This window comes from Hemicordylus capensis, chromosome 1, assembly GCF_027244095.1.
Source record: "Hemicordylus capensis ecotype Gifberg chromosome 1, rHemCap1.1.pri, whole genome shotgun sequence".
NCBI classification, from domain to species: domain Eukaryota; kingdom Metazoa; phylum Chordata; class Lepidosauria; order Squamata; family Cordylidae; genus Hemicordylus; species Hemicordylus capensis.
The window spans coordinates 420,108,003-420,120,085 of record NC_069657.1 but is presented as its reverse complement, the minus strand read 5'-3'; the positions used below and the strand labels follow the sequence as shown (position 1 = coordinate 420,120,085).

The window sequence follows — 12,083 nt, the reverse complement described above, 5'->3', positions numbered from 1 at the left end:
TCTGTTTGCCTCCTCAGGAATGTTATCTTCTGCCTGGTTCTTATTACTCATCTGTCTCTGGCCTTTCTGTATCCTGATCTGCCTCTTAGGAACTCAGGTGCACCTGTTTTCACCATTGTGGAAATGGGTGGACCCGTTGAACTAACAGCCAGCTTTCCCAGGTTCTGGCACCCAAGAGCCTGGAGTAGATCCCAGATGAAGCCTGATATAACCTTTTCCCCATCATGTACTGGTTTAGTCCAGCTATCACAGCTTGTAGTGACCAGGCTCCCCCTCCCTCTAAAGAGTTAATAGGAAGTGAACCCCTGTCTTGACTGACAGGCTGGTGACCTCCAGGGCTCAACCTGGAATCATTGGGGTGTTTTTGAAGTATTATTGTAACCAATTAAGGATTTTTAAGTTTTTCTAAAAAGCCAAAAGCCTCAGACAGAACCAGTCTGTAGTAGTTGAATAAAAGTTGTTTCTCTTTTCTTTTTACAAGTCTCAGCAGGTTGGTTATTAACCCAGCTAGGAGGTGATAAGGGGGATTTCTCTGGTTCAGAACACATTTCAAAGACAGCTTGGCCAAATGAACAATTAAGAATTAACTCCATGTGCAGGCAGACACATGGGAGAGAGAGGTTATTCTTGCCTACTGACAAGGGGAAGCAAAGTGAAACAGGGATTCTTAGTCACCCCAAACCCTGTTGGGAAAGACTTTCTATAGAGGTGGCTTGGTGGCAGCGAGATTTACCCTACCAGAATATTTTCTTTTTCTTTCTGGGTTTTGGAAAGTTAAAGATTTTTAAGCCAGCCAGTCTGCTTCTCAAGCAGAGCAAAGGGATGACTCTGCGCTAGCCTTCCCTCAGGCTGCAGAACTGGTTTAGACCAGTCAGGGAGATTATCCCTTCACTTGGCTTGAGTCAGGAAAGGAGAAAACTTCCACTACCCACAATCTGCTACACAGCCAAACAATGGTTTGATCATCAGGAAGGGGTTGCAGGCTCAGGCTCTCTCTCGCCCCCTCACATATAGCAGTTCTCTTCTCCACTTCCTGGATGGTGGTATTAGGTAGTTAACCATGGGATGAACCTGCCATGGGATGTGGTGATGGCCATGAGCTTGGATGGCTTTAAGCCGGTCTTAGACAAATTCATGGAGGACAAGTCTATCAATGGCTACTAGACCTGATGGCTAGAGGTTCCCTCCATGTTCAGAAGCAGGATGCATTGAATACCAGTTTCAGGGAAGTAACAGCAGAAGAGGGGGCATGCTGCTGATTGAGTGACTTCTCCTTCATCTCCTGATTGAGTGACTTCTCAGGGCATCTGGTGGGCCACTGTGGGGAACAGGGATCCTGACTAGATATGCCTTGGGCCTGATCTAGCAAAGCTCTTATGTTCTTAATTGGTGGAGGGAATTGTGGTGGAGATATGGAGCATATATGACAATTATCTCACAGGACATTGCTGATGCCAGACCATGGCTTGGCCATGACATCTGAACTGGGCCACTTCATGGCACTCAGTCGTTATACAGCAAAGGTTATTCAAATGGGGTGGTTTTTTCCCCTATTTGCTTTTGCAAGGCTTCTCTGCTGCACAGCAAACTTAAAGAACTGTTGAAGGAAGGAAGTGATGAAAGGCAATTGTTGTTATCGAATGCCTCGTGCCAACCAGCTCTCTAAGCTGCTAAGCGACCTTTTCCCCAGGAGCCTGCAACAATGTCTAAGCCCTCTTAGCTGCTGTTAAGGGCTGTATCTCTATACATGGCATAATGACACAGCATTAGGGAACAATCTATTGTTCTGTGCTGACCCTTTCCTGAACAGGGGGCGGTTCAAAGCAGCAGCCCATTGCATGATCAGTTTCCTTTGGATGAAATAGCTCTGGAGACTTATGTTGTCTTCCTTTATAGTCCTCTTACAAAGAGATAGGCTGCTCAGAGTTTTATAGCAGGGAAGAAAGCACATAGGCAGGTGGTTCATCCCAAAGCAACATGCACCCCTCCCCCCCAAAAAACCCCAACCCAAATCAGTTATTTTCAAAAGAAATATTTTGAATGGGGGTCAGGCAAAATTGCTCCTTTTCACTCTCCTTGCCTCTGCTCCCAGCAGCCAGACTAGGCAAACCAGTTTTAGCTGCATCATACCTACCATGTGCTGTAGGTGTGACTCTGGATACCAACAGCTATCTCTTGTACAGTTTGACCTTTTGGCCCAGCTGTGTAAAAAGAAAAAACTTTTTTTCTTCCTGCTCTCTGTACTCAACACTTCATGCAGCTGACAAAGGAGGCTCTGGTCCACAAAAGCTGAAGGGCCACAAGAAACATTTTCGTCTTTAAGATGCAGGAGGCACGTTGCTGTTTTTGCTGCAATCTCATAGCTGCCCTCTGCCTCCGAACTGAGAGTGATGTTTAAAATGTTTGTTTTTAGACAGAGCAGCCATAGGGATCTATTCAAGTATCAGTTGTTACCCATCTAGAACCCAAACTAGAGGAAAACCATAATTCACAACATCTCATGATGGATTAGGATCTGCTATGCAGGCTAATTTACGTGACTGTAAATTGGGTGGGACAAGCAACCTGCCAAGCTTTGGGAGCTGTGCACACTCCTGAGTTTTGATCATGTGCTAGCAAAAACCTAGATAGGAAGAGAGGAACATGATCATCTACAAGCCAGGAGCTGGGTAGGACAGCACTATCCTACCCAGCATTTTAATGAGGGTGGACAGCTCCTGCCATACAAACAATCGCTCTCCTCTCCTCTTACCTAGGTTTTTGCTAAAGCTGGGTAGGATGTTTCTCCTATCCAATTTACAATCTTGAGAACTAGAGAGCCAGTGTGGTGTAGTGGTTAGAGTGCTGGACTAGGACCAGGGAGACCTGAGTTCAAATCCCCATTCAGCCATGATACTAGCTGGGTGACTCTGGGCCAGTCACTTCTCTCTCAGCCTAACCTACTTCACAGGGTTGTTGTGAGGAGAAACTCAAGTATGTAGTACACCGCTCTGGGCTCCTTGGAGGAAGAGTGGGATATAAATGTAAAAATAAATAAATAAATAAAACAAATAAACTAGCCTAATATTTACATATGAAGCTGCCTTGTGATGAGTCAGACCTTTGATCTGCCAAGACCTTGGAGGTCTTTCCCCAGCCTCCTACTACAATCCACTGGAATTTGTCTGACATATAAATGTCTGGGTGAGAGTTGGATGACACAAGTCCCATTCAGATGTTTGTTTTTAAAATAGGGCTGTACATGATTACAGCACCAAAAGTAAGTCAAACATCTTGCCCTGGTGCATCACTCACAAAGACAAAGACAACAAATATCTATATACCACTTTTCAACAAAAAATTCCCAAAGTGGTTTACGTAGATATAAATAAATAAATATGGCTCCCTGTCCTCAAAGGGCACACAATCTTTAAAAACAACAACACAACAGCCACCAGCAACAGTCACTGGAGGGATGCTGTGCTGGGAATGGAGAGGGCCAGTTGCTCTCCCCCTGCTAAATAAAGAGAATCACCACTTGGGAAGGGTGCCTCTTTGCTCAGTTAGCAGGGGATCTGCTCACCACTTCTACCACATTGCTCGTGGTTATCGCATACTGTAACTATGATGGCAGGCACTTCTGTGATCACTAGGTTAGAGCACCTCAGCCTGCCGATCACAAAAATGCCTTCCAGCACAGTTACAGCTTTTGCCCTTTCAGACAAGCGCTGCGGTAACCGTGAAGAGCATGGGTGGGCAGGCGAATGACACGCCAGGCAAGCAGGACTCCCCGTGCACCTTGGGATGGCTGTATTCATGTACAGCTTTTAAAAAATAATGTGTGAATCAGGCGATAGTGTTGCAGTTCAAATATAGCCAAAGTGACCAAATTTTGAGTTCGTCAGTAGAACAGCAAGCAGCATTGAGGAGCTCCAAACGTGTGGAGGAAGGAGAGCTAGTCTTCTGGCAGCCAGCCTGAAATGTCCCCTTTGTTAAGCAGAGTGCATCTGGTTTGGATAAGAGGTGCATTTGGATAGGAGACTACATGCGTGCACTCTGTGTTCCCTTTAGGAGATGAGGCCATAATTCAATGGAAGAGCATTGGCACGCTTGCATGAGGAAGGTCACAGGTTCACTCCCTTGGCATCTCCAGGTAGGGCTGGGAGCAGGGGTATAGGGAGCACTTGGGCGGCCGGAGGATTTAGTCCTGCCGGCAATTCCCCCGCCCCCTGTGATTGTCAAGTGCACATGGAAAGTACATGCATGCCTCCAAGCCACGCCCCCGCCATCTGACATCAGACGCAGGAAGGAGGCAGGGAAAGGCACTCCTGACTGGGGAAGCTCTGCAGGGGCTGCCTGGCCCCATCCCCGGTACTAGCCACACCCCCTGCATCTGATGTCAGATGCAGGGGGTGTGGCCACTGCCTGGGAGAGGGTCCATTTGGACCCTTTCCTCTTCTCCCCAGTCAGCATTTCATTGAAACAGGGCTCCCCCCACTCACCAGCCCAGCCAGCGTTTCAGTGAAACATTGACTGGGGAGGAGAGGGGCGTGCCTCGTGCTCCCAGCTGGCGAGCACGTCATTCGCCGGCTGGGAGTGGGAGGGGCCAAGGGTTGAGGGCGAGGGAGTGCCTTGGCAGCCCCCTCCAGACCCCGGGGCCAGGGGACAGTCATCCTCCCCGACTCAATGGCCCCTATGCTCCTAGCTGGGAGAAACTCCTGCCTGGAGAGCTGCTGCCAGTCAGTGTAGACAGTACTGAGCTTGATGGACCCATGGTCTGACACTGGACATAAGGCAGCTTCCTGTGTTCCTATGTGGTGTTGCTTTTAGGAGACTGATACGGTTTCAAGACTATCCCTCTCTGACTGACTGCTCTCCTTCCCTTTCAACTGTCTGTAACTTGACAGATATTGCAAAAAGTGCTCTTACCTTGCAAGGAAATTGACCGTGTAAAAGGTTGCCCTGAGACTTCCACTTAGGGAAGTGGGGTGTGTGAAACCATACTCTTCTGAGACACTGATCGCTGCAGCTCAAAGGATGTGGAGAGAGAGAGAAAATCATCTGGCTTACTACATTTTTATATTTCCCATGAAGAATAATTTAGTGGGGGCTGAAACCTGTCAATGTCACTTTGTCACACAATACATTTATATGCACTTCCTAGTTTTACTTCTCTTTTTCTTCTAGTAGATTAATGCAGCCATTGTTCTTTAAATGTGGAGGCGGAGGTGGGGGGGAGGACCTATTTACAGTTGGCTGTCAACCAGAACAAAACCACAGATATCAGTGTTCAGCACATGTGGTTAAATATGGCTTTGGCAGCAGAAAGATGCATCTCTGGTTCAGTTTGAAGAAGCAGTTGTGGCTTCTTGGTGCCAAAGCGGAATACAGCCCATGATGTAAACAAATGTCAGCAGGAAGTACCGGAGTTATGTAGGACTCCATTTGTGCAACTGGACTGGGAGGAGAGCTGGTCTGGTGGCAGCAAGCATGAATTGTCCCTTTTGCTAAGCAGGATCTGCCCTGGTTGCATTTGAATGGGAGACATGTGAGTGCTGCTGCAAGATATTCCTGGGGCCGCTCTGGGAAGAGCATCTGAGGTTCCCTGTCAGGGGTGGATTACGTTATTTGCCGCCCAGAGGCAAAAAGGCTTTCGTTGCCCTTTTGCCTTAAACAAAAAAAAAAAATTGCCTGTTTTTGAAATGAGGTAAAAGAGGGAGACTTTCTCCTCACCCACTCCACTCTTTCTGCAGCCACCGCAGCCCACAGAGAGGGGTGGCAAATTTTGAGGAGGGGCAAAATTTGCTGCTCCTCACATTTTGCCGCTGTAGTCAAACGCCTACTCTGCCTCTCCGTTTATCCACCACTGCTCCCGGTTCCCTCCCTGGCAGCATCTCCAAGACAGGGCTGAGAGAGACTCCTGCCTGTAACCTTGGAGAAGCTGCTGCCAGTCTGTGTAGGCAATACTGAGCTAGAGAGACCAAAGGTCTGACTCATAATATAGCAGCTTCCTATGTTCCTATGACTGGGTGTGAGAACATGCTGGGTGGCGTGGAACACCCCCACCCCCACAGCGTGCTCCACAGCATGCAGTGGAGCCACCATGTACATAACTCATGGTATTGTCAGCTCCAAAATGTGTGTTAAGAGGTGGTGTGATGATAGGCATGGCTTGAGTTGCAGCTTGTGTTGCAAGACAGAGCAATCCTCAAGCCACTTTACCATGCACCAAGCTTCACAGATGTGCCTAGTCTACATTCTTAACAGACCAGTTTATTCAGTAGTCTGAACTGGAGGGCCTTGAAAATATGGGACTTGGTGGAGGAAACACTGAAGAAAAAAGTGCTATAACTTGAAAATCTGGGAGGGCAAAGTTGCCACACTTCCCTGAGTGGTGGTCGGAAATTCCAGGGGTTTGGAGTGTGCACCTTGGATTCTGGTTTCCCTTGAAAGGAGAATAATTGCTTCTCTCTGTTATGGTTTATATAATATTTGGTATTTTCAAAAGAGCTGGGAATATTGAGGAGAGGAGAGCTGGTCTTGTGGTAGCAAGCACGACTTGTCCCCTTAGCTAAGCAGGGTCTGCCCTGGTTGCATATGAATGGGAGACTAGAAGTGTGAGCACTGTAAGATATTCCCCGCAAGGGTGAAGCCGCTCTGGGAAGAGCAGAAAGTTTCAAGTTCTCTCCCTGGCGTCTTCAAGATAGGAGTGAGAGAGATTCCTGCCTGCAACCTTGGAGAAGCCACTGCCAGTCTGTGTAGAAAATACTGAGCTAGATAGACCAATGGTCTGACACAGAATATGGCAGCTTCCTACGTTCCTATTGTGATCCTTATGGACAGATAACTGAAGTGTCTGCAAGAGAGTAGAAGGTATCAGCATATCACGGTGACCTTCGGATACGTTGGTGTTTAAAAAATCTGAAGAAAAGAAGCTAAGAGGGACAAAAAGCCCACCCTAAACTGACTCAATGTAAGTCAAGGGGATGGATTGTTCATGAACTCAGAGTGGTTGACAGACAAACAGGTGGGTAAAGCTAATGGAATTCAGTGGCAAGCGGGGAAGGGGGGTTTGAATTTAAAAAGTAGGAAATTTCTCAACTTGAAGAATAGTCTCTCAAGACAGTTACAACTGCTTCTGAGGGTGAAAGGTATCTGAAACTCTTTAGTTTCTCATCAACCATTTCACACCTTTGGTGTTTCTGAGGGAGAAGGGATCTGACACACTTAAGCTCTTGGTATGTGGTTAACCCCACCACAAATAAGATAAAAACAACTGCATGTGTGTGAACTCTCCTGAGGAATGTGTGTGGGGGTGGTGGGTTGAGTTGCACACTGTTAATCTGCTGATCATTCTATGTGCTCCCACCAGCATGGCCCATTCACACATTATGTGCAATGCTCGTAAAAAGAGTGTACAGTGTACACAGGTACAGTCATTCACATGTTATGTTGAATGCAAGTACAGAAGTGCACTTCCTATCTGAACTATGCATTTGAAGGGTCTGTATCCATGTTCGCTTTTAAAATGAACACAGGTACAGTCATTCACACAAACACATGTATGAGTGTAGAGACATATGTACACTCATACAGTATAGTGGCTGAATTGGGCTACAGTCACACAATAAACAGCATTCAGCATTAGTTCTAACCTATTCCATTATCTCTATATTGCAACATGTTTTTGCAGGTCCATCCTTATACATTACAGGTTGATTATTGGATGAAGCTGGGGAGACAGCAGAGGTCAGCAGCAGATTGCACGAGTTTCCCAAAGAGTAACCTTTGCATCCTGTGATGCTGCAGCAGCTCTTGTCTAGCCACATCCATTCCAACCTAAAATCTCTGGTTTCTGCCCCACCATAAATGCGCCTTCCCTTGAGCCTCTGCTGTGAGGCAAGAGAAACGTGACCCTTGCAAGTTTCCCAGTGGTGACTGCCTGTAGTTTCCTTCTGACGCAGACTTAGAACAGGCCGATATCCTTCTCAAGGGGAAGGGGAAAGTGGACAATATGGGGTCACCCTCAGTCTCTCTCTGTGGTCTTGTGCAGGACTGCTCAACTTCGATCCTCCTGCAGATGTTCGCCTACAATTCCCATAATCCCTTGCTATTGTGGCTGGGGATTATGAGAGTTTTTGTCCAAAAACAGCTGGGGGGCCTAAGTTGAGCAGGCCTGGTCTTGTGGTAGCAAGCATGAATTGTCCACTTTGCTAAGCAGGATCCATCCTGGTTTGCATTTGAATGGGAAACTACATGCCTTAGGGCAGGCTTCCCCAACCTGTGGCCCTCCAGATGTTGCCAAACTACAATTCCCATTATCCTCAGCTACAACTTATTGTGGTTGGGATGATGGGAATTGTAGTTCAGCAACATCTGGAGGGCCGCAGGTTGGGGAAGCCTGCTTTAGGGGATGAAGCCACTCTGCGAAGAGCATCTGTATTCTTGCATGTGGAAGATCCCAAGTTCCCTCCCTGGCATCTCCAAGATAGAGCTGAGAGAGGACTCCTGCCTGCAACCTTGGAGAAGCTGCTGCCAGCCTGGGTAGGCAATACGGAGCTAGATGGACCTTTGATCTGACTTGGTATATGGCAGCTTCCTATGTTCCTATATGTGAGTCTCACAAGCAGGGGTGACCCTTCCATGAGATGAAGTGATGTGAGGAGGACAGCAGATTACTGGGGCACCAACAAGGTGGCAAGATGCTCTTCTGCCCCCGCTTTAAAAAAACGGGGGGGGGGAGAGAAAGGAATACTGGTGCACACAATGGAGGTGGTCACACAACGCATAATCCACTTGTGGAATTCACTGCCACAAGATGTGGTGACAGCCAACAACCTGGATAGCTTTAAGAAGGGTTTGGATAACTTCATGGAGGAGAGGTCTATCAATGGCTACTATTCGGAGGGCTATAGGCCACCTCTAGGCCTCAAAGGCAGGATGCCTCTGAGTACCAGTTGCAGGGGAGTAACAGCAGGAGAGAGGGCATGTCCTCAGCTGTTGCCTGTAGGCTTCCTAGAGGCATCTGGTGGGCCGCTGTGTGAAACAGGATGCTGCTCTAGAGGGGCCTTGGACCTGATCCAGCAGGGCTGTTCTTATGTTCTTATGAGAACAGCGGAATGCGTATGTCTGGCACTGTGGGGCTTGAACCAGCACCCCCATGGATCAGGCACTCACCCCTGTGCCACTTGGGCTGCTGGTCTGAGGAGCATACAGATTTTTCTGAAAAGTCTGCCTAATGCCACAATAATTTTTTGCTGTGTAAATCAATACTCTGTGTGCAATCACAGAAGGTCTGCTTTGATCGGAAATGTGCATCATTTTACTGACGAAATAAACCACGTAATGTGAAAATTACATATCCCCAACCATTTGGTGGATGAACTCATTCAAGATCCCTCCACTGAGGCCGCATAATGGCTGCTCAGTTTCACAGTACATATGAGAAAACCTTGTTGTTTAGGCTGAATGCAGCATTCACAGTAATAAGAGGATTGTGCCATAGTTCAAGTGAGCAAACAAGTGCATTGCCAGCTATGCTTACAAGGCTTTAACTTTGCTTTTGCCATGTTAAAGACAGAACATTATCCAAAACAGATGGCATTTTGCCAAGAGTTCAGAAATCAGGAAGAGCCCAGGAGGGAAAGGAGGTAGGCAGTCAGGCTCTAGAGCAGGGCTGCGCAACTTCGGCCCCCCAGCTGTTCTTGGACGACCCCCATCATCCCCAGCCACAGTGGACAATAGTCAGGGATGATGGGAGTTGTAGTTCAGCAGCTGGAGGGATGAAATTGTGCAGCCCTGGTCTAGAGAAGGGGTGGCCAACTTCAGGTTCTCCAGCTGTTAGACTACAGCTTATATTTATTAAATTTAAAATATTTATACTCTGCCCCTCCGGTGCACTACTGCTCGGGGTGGCTCACAATAGGACAGACACAGATATAATAAAAGTAATAAAATTAACTAATTTTTTTTTAAAGGTCAGATTAAAAACCGCAATTATTAGGTTAAAATTAAAACTCAAAAATATAAAAAGCTAAAGAAGCTAAAGAACCTACCAAATATAACAAAATAATAATGGAGCATTAAAAAGCCTGCTTTAAAAGGTGCGTTTTGAGATTTTTTTTAAAACACTGAGGGAGGAAGCATGGCAAAGGTCTTCAGGAAGGGCATTCCAAAGCTGAGAGGCCACAACCGAAAAGGCTCTGTCTCTAGTCCCCGCCAACCGGATCTCTGTTAGTGGCGGGGTGACTTGTGGTGGCCAAAAGTTGATCACCTTTGCTCCAGAGCAGGGGTTCCCAACTTGTGGTACTCCCACTGTTGCTGAACTACGACTAAATAAGTTGTAGCTGGGGATGATAGGAGTTGTAGTTTAGCAACAGTGAGAGTACCACAGGTTGAACTTCCTTGCTCTAGAGCAGGCCTGCTCATCTTAGCCCCACCCCGCTGTTTTTGGACTATAACTCCCATAATCCTCAGCCACAGTGGCCAATAGCCAGGGATTATGGGAATTGTAGGCCAACATTTGCAGGAGGGCCGAAGTTAAGCAGCCCTGCTGTAGAGTATGGCAGGCCCATCAGATCATGATCAGTCATAACAAGGAAGCTAACCAAGAGAAAGGAGCCAGGGATATTGAACGAACAGTGGAGAAGGCAGGCTGGGTACACAGTAAAGGGAGGTTATAGTTAAGCAGGGGCAAGTAAACTAGAGAAAAGCTAGACATTTACATGCTGTGTTTTCTCCCATATACTCAAAATAGGCAGAAAGTGTAGTTTTCACCCCCAAGAGCACCCCCAAATTCACTTCTTTGCTAGCTCCTAGCAATTTAATTGGTTGCCATTTCTGAGGGGGGAAAGAAAAGCACTGCACCTCCCTGTGGACACTTCTGTATCACCTGCCCTCTGGCCCTTCTGCTGGCTAATAGGGATTTGGCAGGGTGGGGATCTGTTGTGGGGAGGGGCCAAAGCACCTGCTTTGCATGCACAAGGTCCTCTGTTCCTATTGAGAGGTATGAGGAGAAACATTAGAACTCTCACACAGCAGAGTATGCTCTGGTGGTAAAGAAGTTCAGCCCAAGAGATTATCTACAGACATTAAAGGTAAAGTGTGCTGTCGAATTGGTATTGAACTTCTGGCAACCACAGAGCCCTGTGGTTGTCTTTGGTAGAATACAGGAGGGGTTTACCCGGGGCGGAGCTACCGTTAGGCGAATGGGCTCAAAGGACCCGGGCCGCCACCAATCAGGGGCCACGAGCGAGGCCCCAGACATGCCCCCCACCCGGCGTCAGACATGGGGGGGGGGCGTTATTTCGGCCTCATACAGGAACCCCTGTGGACAACAAGGACCACCTGTACTGAAAGAGAGTTATTGAACAGCATACCCGAATAGCAGGCACAAGCCTTCAACTACTGAACAGTTCTAACGGACAACTGACCAAGAGAGACCTAGTAACATGACTCCTTGTGTCTCTAGTGGCCAGGAGAGGTTACTGCTCAGGGCAATGCTTTAGAATTCTTACTTCTAACAGTTCGGTCCCTGGTATCTCCAGGAAGGGCTGGGAAAGACTCCTGCCTTAAACTCTGGAGAGCTGTTGCCATCAATGTCAACAATACTGAGATAGATGGAGGCTCTGCAGAATGCCGAGAGCCTTGTGAATGACTGTACTGGTGTACACTGTACACTTGATTAACAAGTGTTAAACATAATGTGTGAATGGGCCTATAATGAGTCTAGGAGTTGGGAGACCCAGGTTCATTTCCTCACTCAACCCAGAAGCTCACTGGGTGATCTTGGGCTGGTCACTCACTCTCAGTCTTATCCAGCTTTTGGGGTTGTTGGGACAATAAAATGGGGGGCAGGGAACCTCATACACACAAATACACACACCCCGAGCTCTTTGTAATAAAATATTGAGATAAAAAGTTAACAAACTTTACATACTGCCTAGTCACCTTAAGTGGCACAGTGGGGAAATGCTTGACTAACAAGCAGAAGGTTGCCAGTTTGAACCCCCTCTGGTACTATATTGGCAGCAGCGATATAGGAAGATCCTGAAAGGCATCATCCCATACTGTGAGGGAGGAGGCAATGGTAAATTCCTCCTGTA

The 12,083-nt window shown here is 47.4% G+C and overlaps 1 long non-coding RNA gene across 2 annotated transcripts in view; it reads right to left on the bottom strand.

Annotated features, from left to right (window-relative positions):
- The window catches only part of LOC128351066 (uncharacterized), an 86,480-nt gene that overhangs the window by 37,126 nt on the left and 37,271 nt on the right, over positions 1 to 12,083 (bottom strand). The window lies entirely within an intron of this gene.